The sequence below is a fragment of the Acipenser ruthenus genome, chromosome 2, assembly GCF_902713425.1.
Source record: "Acipenser ruthenus chromosome 2, fAciRut3.2 maternal haplotype, whole genome shotgun sequence".
In the NCBI taxonomy this organism is placed as follows: domain Eukaryota; kingdom Metazoa; phylum Chordata; class Actinopteri; order Acipenseriformes; family Acipenseridae; genus Acipenser; species Acipenser ruthenus.
In genome coordinates, this window is record NC_081190.1 from 60523377 (window position 1) to 60536125 (window position 12749).

Below are 12749 nucleotides of genomic sequence, written 5' to 3' on the forward strand. Positions count from 1 at the left end.
AAACACACAACCACAGGTGCCAGGTTTGTTAAATTTTTGGTGGCGTCCAGGAAGCTGGGGACAGATTCTCCTGTACTTGGGGTTAGGAGAAAAAAAAATACTCTTTAAAAGCCTTGTTTATAAACAACAAAATGTAAAACCCAATATCTATTGGACAAAATGCCTACCGTAAGATGCAGTGCAAGTATTTTCTAAATAAACCTTTCCTGCAGCTCGTTTCATTTGCACGTGAAGTTATACTTATATAACACTAGATGGCACTGTTGTTAACAATACCTTTATTTTCTATCAAAGCCCTGGTAAATAGTGTGTAACTAATGATAATTATTAATGATGTATATGAGTAAATTGTAGTGTCCATTTCAAATGTAAAACACATCTCTTAAGAACCATTTTAATATTATGCATTATCAAAGTAGATATTTAGATTTATTTAGTACTTCCCTGTTAATATCTTAGCACTATGGAAACTTTGTTAACTAATCTATCAGTCACTCAGTGTTTAACTAGCATGTTTACATTTTCCAACACTCCAGAAGTGTACAGTAGCAACACATGTACATTCAATAACAGCCCTACAAAACACACTCCAACATGAATACAAATACTGGTGTTAAAATACAGACAGATCAGAGGACATAACAAATGCCATATGAATACCGGTAATTGCCTTTTTTTTTTTACCAGTTTAAAGCTCACTTGTGCTTAAGTAGAAATGCAGTGTTAATGTTACAAAACTAGCAGATATCAATGTACACCAAAAATGTAGAAGAGATAACAAGTTTGATATGGTTAAACTTCCAAGCTTACACTACAGTATGTGCATTTTTAAATGCTTTTCTGAATACTAAAATAAACTTAGAGGAAGAATAAACAGTGTACCAGATGTAATACTGTTCTTAACCACATAACATCCATCTTACTTGGTTTCCAATTCGTCATTTTTCTTGTTCTTTTTTATAGGTACTGTACATCCTTGATTTTTTTTTTTTTTTTTTTAAGTTTGAGCATGGTTCATAGCAATATGTTCTACTAAAAATTATTAAAACATGCTTCTAGGTAGTTCAAGAGCTTTTTGCATCATAAATACAAGACGATAAGAGACTAATTTGATTATTACTTAGTCTCAAGTTCTGCACCTGTGCGAGCTTCCCAGTTGACAATCCCACTGTAATGGGTTAACGAGATGCAATGTCTGATGGGGTTTTTTGGTTTTGTTTCTTTATTTATTTTTTTCATTACCTGTAAACTTGCCCTGTATTATCTTTGGCCTCACATTAACATTGCAAATATGCTTTGTGGGCAGCTAACTGTGAATCAAGCTGAGCTCAGATTGTCTTAAAAAAAAAATATTTCAAGGATGAAATGATGAACGGAAACAAAACAAGAAACCAACATGACTGACTCGTAAGTGAAAGAATTATTAATTTATTTGTAAACCCTATTGAAGTTCATTTAACTTAATAAGTTTATAAAAGCTTGATTTGCCATTGAACTTACGGTATTAAGTTTCCTTTAGTATTTATAAATGCAGCACTGTTTTGTGTTTAGGCAGGAACCAGGCCTGTGTAAAGGGATTACTAGAATAAAGAGACTAAGTGCTTGAGACTTTAGCTGCAACAGAATAGGTGTTTCCCCTTGACTACTCGGAGAACCGCCATCGCTGAGGTGAGGCTGAACCGATTGACCTCCAAGGCCGGGAAGCGAGGAACTTCCCCCAAGGGGAAACTAAGGAAGGATAGAGGATGAACTAAGGTCTCCATGGCTTACTGAGACGTCTAAATTGACTCTGCTGACTCCAAGGCCGCAAAACATAAGTGCTGGAAAAGAGAATAAAGAAATAAACACATAAATTCGATTCAGGTTCCTAACATTGGGCGGGTGGGTAGATAGGTACAGTAGGTAGAAGATGTTAATGTTTTCTGCTATGAAGATACAGTTTTTTTCAGGTTAATTTATTTAAAACTGAACTTGGAAAACTGTCTGAACAGGTTACTTCCTTGACTATAATAAAACATATTAACTATAAATGATTGTGACAGGACAGCATTGTGGGCCCAGGTTGTATCGGCAGGGACAGAGACTCAGAGACAAGGAAAGCTGCAGTTTAAGCACTCATGCACATTTTTAATAAACACAAAAACAATAATCAAGAACAGAAATCAAAAGGCACACGGGCCAAAACAAAAGTTTAAACAAAATACAAAACTGTTCAGGCTGGGCAGAGCCTTCACTGAAATGTAATTACAAAAATGCAGAACCACAGTAACAAAACTCACCAAATTCCTTCTCAAACACTACCACCGAACAAAGGATTTCTCCCCCTTTTATTCTCATATGTTTTGGCAGGGATGGGGTTAAGTTCCTATCCACCAAAACAATATTATTTACAGTCAAGGCCCTGCCCTGCCGCATAGGTATATACTAGTGCATGAAAAAAATATTTGGAAAGGGTAGGACCTGTTACAGCAAACCAGCATATGTTTTATTATAGTCTCACTAATTGTCCTCTTTATTGATTTTCCTTGTTTGCCTTGTATATCATTATTGTTAGTTGTCTAGTGTGCATAACCTCTGTTTACAAAATGATTTTCTAAGGCACAAACATATACCGTTTGGTAATTTCTTTAAGCGCTAAGATGTGTCTTTGAGACTTCAAGACAAATAGTGATAGCTAAATTGAAAATGTAAATGCTGCAATTAGATATCGTCTGTATCAAAGGAAAGACAATACTCCCAGGTTCTTTAACATATGCATTTTCTAATTAGTTGGCTCAAGATGGCTTCTTTTGGAATGCTACAATTAAAAATTGAAAACATCAGTCTCAGTACCAAGCTCAAATGAAGGGGACATCTGCATACATTAAGAATATGGCAAGGAATTAATGAACAATTAGGATTATCATGTTTTCTATAAATAAAAAAAAATATATATAACTGATTTCATTGATTATTTTTCTGATATATGGATTGATATTTCCAGTGTTTACTACATTTATGATATGATGATGTGATGTCTAAATTAATGTCAGGATTCAAATACTTAATGTCTTCTATAATGCCATCCTTACCTTGAATATGTCTTCACTTCCTGTGAATGCCTTTTGTATAATTCTGTAAACTTATGCATTCTAACTTTTCTGTGTCTTTACAATCTAGCTATACAAGTATGATGGCTTGATTCAATCAACCACCTGACATTGATATAGGGTTTGAACAACCTGCCAATCAAAAGTAACCCTTAAATACCAGGTGTTCTTGAGTTGTTTGCACAGCAGCACTATTTTTTTTTTTGCACTTTGTTTTTTTGCCTGTACTTCCTCTAATAAAGAACATTAATTATATTGGCATTATAGTGATTCCTGTTGCAACTTCACAGTGTGCGGATTTTTCCATACATCAACTACCTGCAAATAATGAAGTTCAAATCACCTGTTTATACTGTCTGTTGGACTTTGTTTTTGAAGGCACGGTAAGTTTGGATTATAAAGACTCATAGTGTCCACATACTGTAGTGTGTGGACTCAACAAGTTAGTTCACAGTCAGCTATATATGTTATAAAATACATTAGCCAACTTGGGTCTAACTTGGAAGCACTTATTTGTTACCACACATTTATAAAAAGGGTCCAAGTTACAATAGATCCAGTTGTGTGTGTAGGGGGGGGGGGGGGGGTCTGTGTGTGTGTATAGGTGTTTATTTATCATGGTTGTCTTTTTACGTTGCCTATTTTTCTGTACTCATGGTTCACAAGTGACTTCACTGGGAAGGAATGGTACAGATGGCACCTTGAGCAGGATTTTCAAAAGTTCGTAAATGACAACTCCAGTGTTAATCAGCAAATCATTATGTAGCATAAATGTTGGCATTTTCAAGAGGTCGTTATGCCTATCTCGTTATTAAATAATCATGCTAACATGATTTCCGAAATTATGTTAATTTACGAAATAATGTTAATATCTTAACTTATCATAATTTGTCAGGAGTTCATTTGCACTTGGAAAAGGAGGGTTTTAATTAACAAAAGACTATAACTCGCCTTGAAACATACCGCGGCTGTGATGCCGACAATACAGAGACTACCTAGATAATTCAATATTTGTAGTTATGAAAATATTTAGACTTTTATATACTTGTGGTTATTAATGACATTTGTTCACTTATTTTAACAATTTGTAACCTTAAGCCCGGAACACACTGCCCGATGACATCGCAGGAAGGGATGCATGGATGCATAAATTACAGTGGCAATGGGGCGAATCAACAGGCGAAAAGATAAGGATATGGCAGTAATAAATATCTATAGTTTTGGCTTTAACTTATGGCGACATGATCGTGAAAAACACATATGACTGGCGACATGCATGTATTCTCTCTATTAAACAGACACACATACATACATACATACACACATACACACACACACACACACACACACACACACACACATACACACGGTATTCCATCGGTTTGTATAATGTCTGTGCCGATATCTTGAACAGATATGGCTCATAATCTTTAAAACTATGAGCTTGGTAATGTTGGGATGTGTCACATAGAATACAAACGTGTTGCTGGCTTTGTTTTACAACGTACAGAATAGTACGCCCGCGATAATATTTTTGATTGTTTGGTGAATCGCCACAAAACGTATGTAAAGACATTATTCTTGTCACTGATTTGTGCCACAGAACAATTTATTGAACAAAACGTTATTTATCATAAAAGCAAACAAACAAACAAACAAGTCATAGCTTAAAGTTAGGTCATATGTTCAAGTTGTGTGAATGCAGGACATTTTTTGTGGCATTTTTAAAAGCCAGCAAAAGTGCACATTCTGTTGGATATATAGACTGCATGTATGGTCTGGTTTATTTTTGCTTAATAAACCGATTTTTATGCAACTTGCATAATCGTAAAGAAAATGTCTCGGTGCTACTAAATGCACCACCTGCAAGCCACGACTACTGAGACTACATAAAATAATTAACTTGCTTTCAGGCGTGTGTTCGACGTGTGTCAAAGGAGTTGAACTTGCTTCTGATTGGTCAGTTTCATTCCAGTCGCGCAACGAAAAAAAAATAGAAACAGGTTCTATTTTAGCGACGTGAAATTTTCTCAAAGCGACGTCCAGTGTGGATGCAGCTTGTCTTTTGAAGTGACATACAAATACACTCGGACTGCTACTCTGATCACAAAACACTTTGAACGGAGTGAATAGGTGCTACGCTTCCAGAGATTTGCCTGAAAATGTGTTTTTTCGTGCCATAGAGATGAAAGGGATGGGTGGCGGGTTCTTATTTGACCCCGTAACTCTGCAACCGCTGGGGCAAGGGGGTCCTCTAGATGTTTAATTACCATATTTTTCCACCATTAAGAAAACAGTATGCGAATATTTATCATATGTAATACACTGGGTCTTGTACACTTGTTTATTTCTGCAACTTTGCTGTGGACTTTTCATTTTGTCTTGTTCATCATGAATTGTTTTTTTTATACAAAAAAATTAATTGTCTGTTTCCAGTTTAAGTTTGTAAAAAAATATGTATAATTAATGGTTTGCAAAAAAAAAAAAAAAATGCTAACTAATGGTAAATGTACTTCTGTTTGACAAGAGGAAAACACATCACATCGCAATTGATTGCACCTGTACCAAAATCTCACAGCCTACCACTTTCAATGTGACAGGGTACCACTTTCTAACATTACACGGGTCAAGTTTAGGTACGGGTACTATATTTTGACGATGTACCACTTTATAACACTATACTGGATCAGGAATGAAGTCGGTAACGGTTGCTATGTGATGTAATAGCTCGAACTCAGAGTCTCAAGGCATCTGCGGCATTCATTCATTTTTGATTGATAGTTCATTGTTCTCCAGTGATTGTATCGACAGCACAGAATTGCATTGCATCCTGTTATTTCTATAACAATATAATATTACTGACATCATGATGAGTCAAAGAGAAATGTTATGTATGTTTGTCACAGCAGGTGGAAAACGGAAGAAATTAAACAGAGCCTGGCCACAATTAAGGAGAGATTCACTTGCCGAAGAAACTATTAATATTACTATGCCCGGGCACAATTATTTATACATGAAAAGGTATCATAGATTTGAAAAGAGATTTAGGCTCATGTGTAAGGCTGTGCTGTGTGTTTTCAGATTTAGGCTCGTGTAGGGCTGTGCTGTGTGTTTTCAGATTTAGGCTCGTGTAGGGCTGTGCTGTGTGTTTTCAGATTTAGGCTCATGTGTAGGGCTGTGCTGTGTGTTTTCAGATTTAGGCTCATGTATAGCGCTGTGCGGTGTGTTTTCAGATTTAGGCTCATGTGTAGGGCTTGCTGTGTGCTTTCAGGTTGCATAGCTGCTCTATAAACCTCATCGTTGTCTTTTGCACAGTGGATCGGTAGAACATTATATTTAAGGTGGTAAAACTGTAGTATTAGATACATTCTGGTTGACATTTACTGTTAGAATTGCATTTTTAAAATGTTACATTGCTTATAAGAGACATTCTGGTAGGCAATGAAATGAAAATCAATGCAGTACATCACTTTTTTTTCGAGTTTGTTATAAACCAGTGCCCTGCTTTAAAAATACTTGCGTTGCACATTTTGTATATTTTAAGAACAATGCTGATAAAGCGCAGCACGCTATCTCGTTGTAAACTGGCCTAATTACTGCCTGTGTTCTTATCATTCATGATGCTAATTACTGTTTCAAAATGTTACATTGCTTGAATGTGCCTTATATGGCGAAAAAAATGATTAGGCAATGTTATTTGTGAAAATCAATGGATTTATTTTTCTAATATATTTTCGCCGTATGAAAATGTTGGTATTTGGCAAAAACATACTTAGGCTGGTGTTGACAAATTTGCCTAGATGAAAGCGAGACACTACCCACTTTTATTTTATTCGTGATTAACTGAATAAACATGTTATTTAAAACGTTGCTACACATTTCTACTTTTGACATTCACAGAATGGTGGTGTTTATTCAGCAGTTTATGTTCATTGGTTTATATTTGATAAAAAGTGTCATTATTTGTGGAAAGCTGGTGAAATATATCAAACTTAACTCGAGGTTGTAAGTATCAAATCTGGTGAGATGTATTTGGATGGACGCTCTAAAATAAAGTTAAACTGCATGCTGGCTCTTTTTGTAAAGCCCATGCAATACATTACTTTTTTTTCAGTGATCTGAAATAAGTCTAATGTCCCTAGCTGTTACTGTAAAATTATTTCCAAAAACGTCGAAAAGCAGATAGTGGTGTAAAAAAAAAAAAATGCATTAGGTTACTGGTCTCTTTGCAAAGAGGCAATGTGTATAAGAGAGAGATATTTTTTAAAACTTTTCAAACGCGTATTCTTACCTTTGAATGTCACGTTTCCCCTCGGATTCTATGTCGATGAGTATTTTTTCTCTGATATCATGAAGAGTAAATGTGTGTGGATTGTTAAGCGCATTCCAGTTAAGTCTTTCAGGTACACACATCGATGTCCTTCCTGTGTAATTTTCTGAAGTTGTGCTGGTGGAACTGCCACCCTGAAACGGATGAACTGCTGTTAAAGTGATCAGGTTGGAACTGTGAGCTGGACGGGCTAAAATCGGATTAGTACTACCGGCATTTGATCCACTTACTGCGGTGAGAGAAGGTGCGCTCGAGAATGCTCCAGGCTTTCCAGGTAAACTGGTTGATGAAGAAGTGAAAGTCATTGCCTTTGCTGAAGAAACAGCAATAACCGAAGTCCCTCCGGATGAGCCATGCAGGACACTGCTTGGTGTTGATGGGGCAGGAGGGTCCAGCGGCGAAACTGGTGATGTTTTAAATATTTTTGCAAATATAGTCTCAAAGTCTAGCACAGCAACCTTCATATTTGACTATATTGCTGATAGGTAATTTTGAGCTGAATGCATAAACGTGTTTCTTTTACACACCAATACTATGTCAAGTGAGAGCTATGCCTACCTTAAGTATGTTTCTACATTTTTTTTCATCAGTATTTGGTCCTCAGAAAGCCGAGCCCATGATCCTTGCAAACAATCATGGCCTGTGTCAGTTTCCTGGTATTGAGGGGAAAGCACCTACACAGTTATCTTGATATGGGTTTATTTCATTCTTGCCTCTCATATACTATTACTGATCTATATCAAATAAGGAAATAGCCTCAGTCTCAATGACCGATGTAAACTGTATTCTCCATGCACTGGAACAGAAGGTTAGTTTAATATCATAAACATGCTTGTCAGGTGATAGGGGCAGCTTTGGTTGCTATGCATAACAAACACATAACTTCTGATTGGCTGGAGTACAGTTGTATTGGGCGCCATTCGTCTCATGCATCATTTAGTCCAAAAAAGCACTTTAGTGCACAAAATGCACATACTGGCACATTCTGTGCACAAAAAGAAGGCAGCAGCAGGGCTGTAGGCTGGGTGCGATTTTAATGGGGGGGGGGGGGGGGGGGGGGGGGGGGGGAGGGGGATTTCACTGTCTCTGCGGTTTCAATTTGTTAAAAAAAAAAAAAAAAAAAGTAGTTTAGTTTCACTGGAGTTCGCCTGTATAAAGTGGCTCAGACTCGGATTATTCTACTCTACTCGCCCGTCAGTCATCCAACAGCACCGTAGCAAGGCAAATTGACCAATGAAAATCAACTACGTCAACGTCATTTAGTTGCTGTATTTCAAATTTTTTTTTTATTATCGTCGGAAGTGCATACTATACTAAAGAAAAAGGAAATGAAGACAGGACACTATTTCATATTAGCTTTTTTTAAACAGCCCCATAGCCAAAAAAACTGGAACTTTTACCCGCCGAGTCACCCGCTGAGCAGAGTGGAAAAAAGGCCAAGATTAACAACAATTAACTCTTGCAGATTAAGCTGTTAAAGTACGTGTGTTGTATCATGTTCCATTTTTTGTTTTTAGAATCTGTGCAGTTGTCAGTGAGGTTATGTGCAACAATGCAAGTACTTGTTAAGAGTGCGTTTAAACATTATTGTAGTTCCTGTAACGTAGGTAGTTTTTGTTATTGTCTTTTGATAGCGTACATACATGCCAACAGTCCCTATATGGTCGGGGCAGTCCCGATTCCCTAGCATTATTGATCTTATATTAAGTGTAGGGCGCCAATACCTTTGTCTGAGACTGTACTATATACTGCAAATATATTTGTTTCATAGTCCTTGTTATGCTATGAGAACTGATCTTTAAATAGATTGCTTTAATTTGCAGGACATTCTAATGATGATGTGTTCACCATTGTTACTGTATCCCTCTCAGCTTTCCTGGTATTCAAATAGAACAGACAACTGTCACCTGGAAACAAAAGCATCCTTGAAAGATGAGAAGTAAGCATTTCAGCAAAGATAATCTACTGCCTGTTGTTAGCAAGGATCTCGCCAATTACAGTTTATCTGTAATTTAAACCTGCTATATTTAGCCCACTGTTGTAAATTGTTACCTTCAGCACTAATAGCACAACAACTATCTTCTTCCCCATTGCATTGTCTTAAAATACATTTCACTGCTAACAGCATGATTTGATGGAAAAAAAAGTTACAAAGTGTTGCTCATATGTAAGTACAAAACATATACATTATGGGCAGCCATTTAAAGTGGTGATATCAAACACAAAAGCCTAAGTTAGGAGAAGCAATTGGGGCAACCTTGTCAAGCATCAAGCAAATAGGCACAATTGAAAAGTTGCTGGGGCCCAACATTCACACAATTGTTGCTTCTAACTTGGCTTCTTTTTTTCATCGCTCCACTTTACATTGAAATGCTCATTCCCTTATCAGCTGGGTTGTAACCAGAATATGAATGGTTAAAAAGGTACATATGCATGTCAGTGCTAAAGGGTAGTATACTAACACATTTTAATGCTGGAAAAAAACATTATTCTCCTTGATATAGTGGTGTTATGAACTTAGGCTAATGTAAGGCATTTGTAAAGCATTAGATCTCTTCATAAAAGGCCATATAGATGTCCTTTGCATTTCTTGGCTATGGTTTGACTTCAATAAGTGCATCATTTGCATGCACCCATTTTCCAGTAGCACCCACAGCAAGAAAAGGTAATTGGTAATTCCTGTTGTCCACAGTAATTCTGCTCTTCTGCACAGCAGTAAACTTAGCATTGTGTCGCTTTGCAACGGTCCCGTCTGGTTTGGTTTCCCAAAGCATAAGTTGGACTGCAATCATTCTTCCTGTTGATTGAATAAGTTCACATTTCACGATTTGGAGAAGTTTTGCATTGCCTACATTTGCTACCAGGAATCATTGCCCATTTGTCATTTCTATAAATTAGTTCTTCCAAACACATGGAATCTGTACCAGCAGGTACATGTCGAGGATAAACATGTAACACCTCTGTTTGATGAGCAGTAGTTGCATCTAGTACATAGAATGTCATGAATTATTGTGACTGAAACCATGCGAGATACTTCAGGACAAATTTCAGACAATTTGGTGAGAAACTCTGCAACATGTTGCTGCTCACCTCTATTGAAAGGTTCTCCTAAGAAGTGACAAATATCCACAGTAGTTAGAGACGCAGTGGATGGCAAGTGATCATATTTGTGAACAAAGCTCCTGATAAGCCTCTTATTGACTGTGTTTTAATGAATCCTTCAGAGGTTGCAAGTGAAGAAGGCACTGCAATGTTGCATTTGCATAGCATGAGGTGAAATTGGGGTTGCTCAAGCCTCTGAATGGATGTGTAACTGCAAGTGTTCTCAGAAGATTGAGGCTTTTGCTGTTCCTGAAGATTAATGATGGCTCGGTGAATGAAATTAAATGGTATTTACTTTTTTTTCACATTTGATGTAAGAAAGTTTCAGACTTGGTACTGGTACAGATGGTAATTCCAAGTGATTTAGTTTTGCCGCTGCAACATGATGAAAACAGCAAAACTCTTGGAGTTGTATAGAGACTCTCAGTAGTTTAAAACAAGGTTTTCTAACTTGTACGAGGAACTACCGTTCCTCTCAATAAACTCTTGGACGTGTTTATGATTTGTAACACTTTTTAAACATTCATACATGTTTATAACAGGGCTAGTGTTTAAAATGTAAACATTAAACTTAGCAAAAATGGCAGAGATTAAACACATACCGTTTAACAATTATTTAGAGTTCCAAATGACTAAACACCAGTGTTACACCTAATGACGTATAAACACTGCTGTTTAGGAAAAGAGCACTTCTATTTTGTTTCTTTATTATACACACATACCATTTACATACAAATGTTTCACACGTCTGTGGTTTTACAGTGTAAATGTATGAAAAGAAGACAGATGTAGCCATAATACAATCAAGTTTAATGTCACTTCTATTAATGTCACACTCTGCTTATTATCAAATTGAAATGTCCCAGCCGGAATATAATGCATACTTTCATTAAAAATGTCAATATATTGTTTACTTTAACGGTATGTTTCATATCAGGTATCCCTCCTTCATGACAATCTGACCCCCCCCCCCCCCCCCCCCCCACCTTCATGAAAGTCTAGATCTGTCTCTGAGGTGTTATGAAGAATATTTTTTCTCACGGCCAAATGAGAGTATACAGATTCCTTTGGGGCCATGACTGATTAAAACAAGTATATTATCACTAAGATATACACTGTATAGGTATATTCTCAAAACAGCACGGCTGAATATTTAAAAGTTAATATTCAAAATAAGTAGGCAACTATTACTATTACTTATTCATTTATTTTTGATCAAAAGAGCCACCTTCACAATATTAGGACTCTGTCATCTACCTAACATAGCCTACCTTATATAACAAATGTGTCCGTTTCATTTATTTTTTTAACCAACGTTGGATAATGCATTGCTGAGTTTGTTGCGCTCACGTATCAGGTGGTGTCTGGAATGATCCAAATGCAATCAAAACAGCGGGTGGAGGCGTGAAAAATATATTTATAACTTCTCTTATGCAATTATTAATAAAATTAATAAAATCAGTCATAACAGTGCGTCTCATGTGCCTTATAGAAAAGTGAAAGAGCAGCACGCCGCACCGGCATGGTGTGTTGTAATGGAATCAGAGATGAAAAGTTCTGCTAGGAGAGAATAGTAGTGAGTAGCTGGCGAGCCCAGCGACGCGGGAATCTTTTTTAAGGCGAGCAAAGTGAGGTGGGAATTATTTAAGATGAGCGCAGCGAGCTGGCATCAATAAATTAAAAGTAAATCAGATCATTTTTGCTGTTTAATCTACTATTTGTTATTGTAAACAAGTAAAACTTCAAAGAAAAGTTTAAAGTACCAGGTATTGCCAGGCAGTCTCTCATCCAAGAACCAACCAGACACACATTATTATTATTATTTTTTAGCAGACACACTTATCCAGGCCAACTTACAATTGTAACATACAATTACCCATTTATACAGTTGAGTTTTTTACTGGACCAATCTAGGTAAAGCAGCAATGTGTCCCCCACCTGTGATTATTATTATTATTATTATTATTATTTATTTCTTAGCAGACGCCCTTATCCAGGGTGACTTACAATCGTAAGCAAAAACATTTCAAGCGTTACAATACAAGTAATACAATAAGAGCAAGAAATACAATAACAATACAATTGAACACACAATCCTCCAGTCAGGAGCACAATGCTCTAACCATTACTCCACAGATGCTGCACGTGACGGATCACTAGTGTCTCGTTGTATAACTAAATCTTGTCAGTTTCCGAGAAGTTTTTCTAACTTGTATGAGGAACTACTG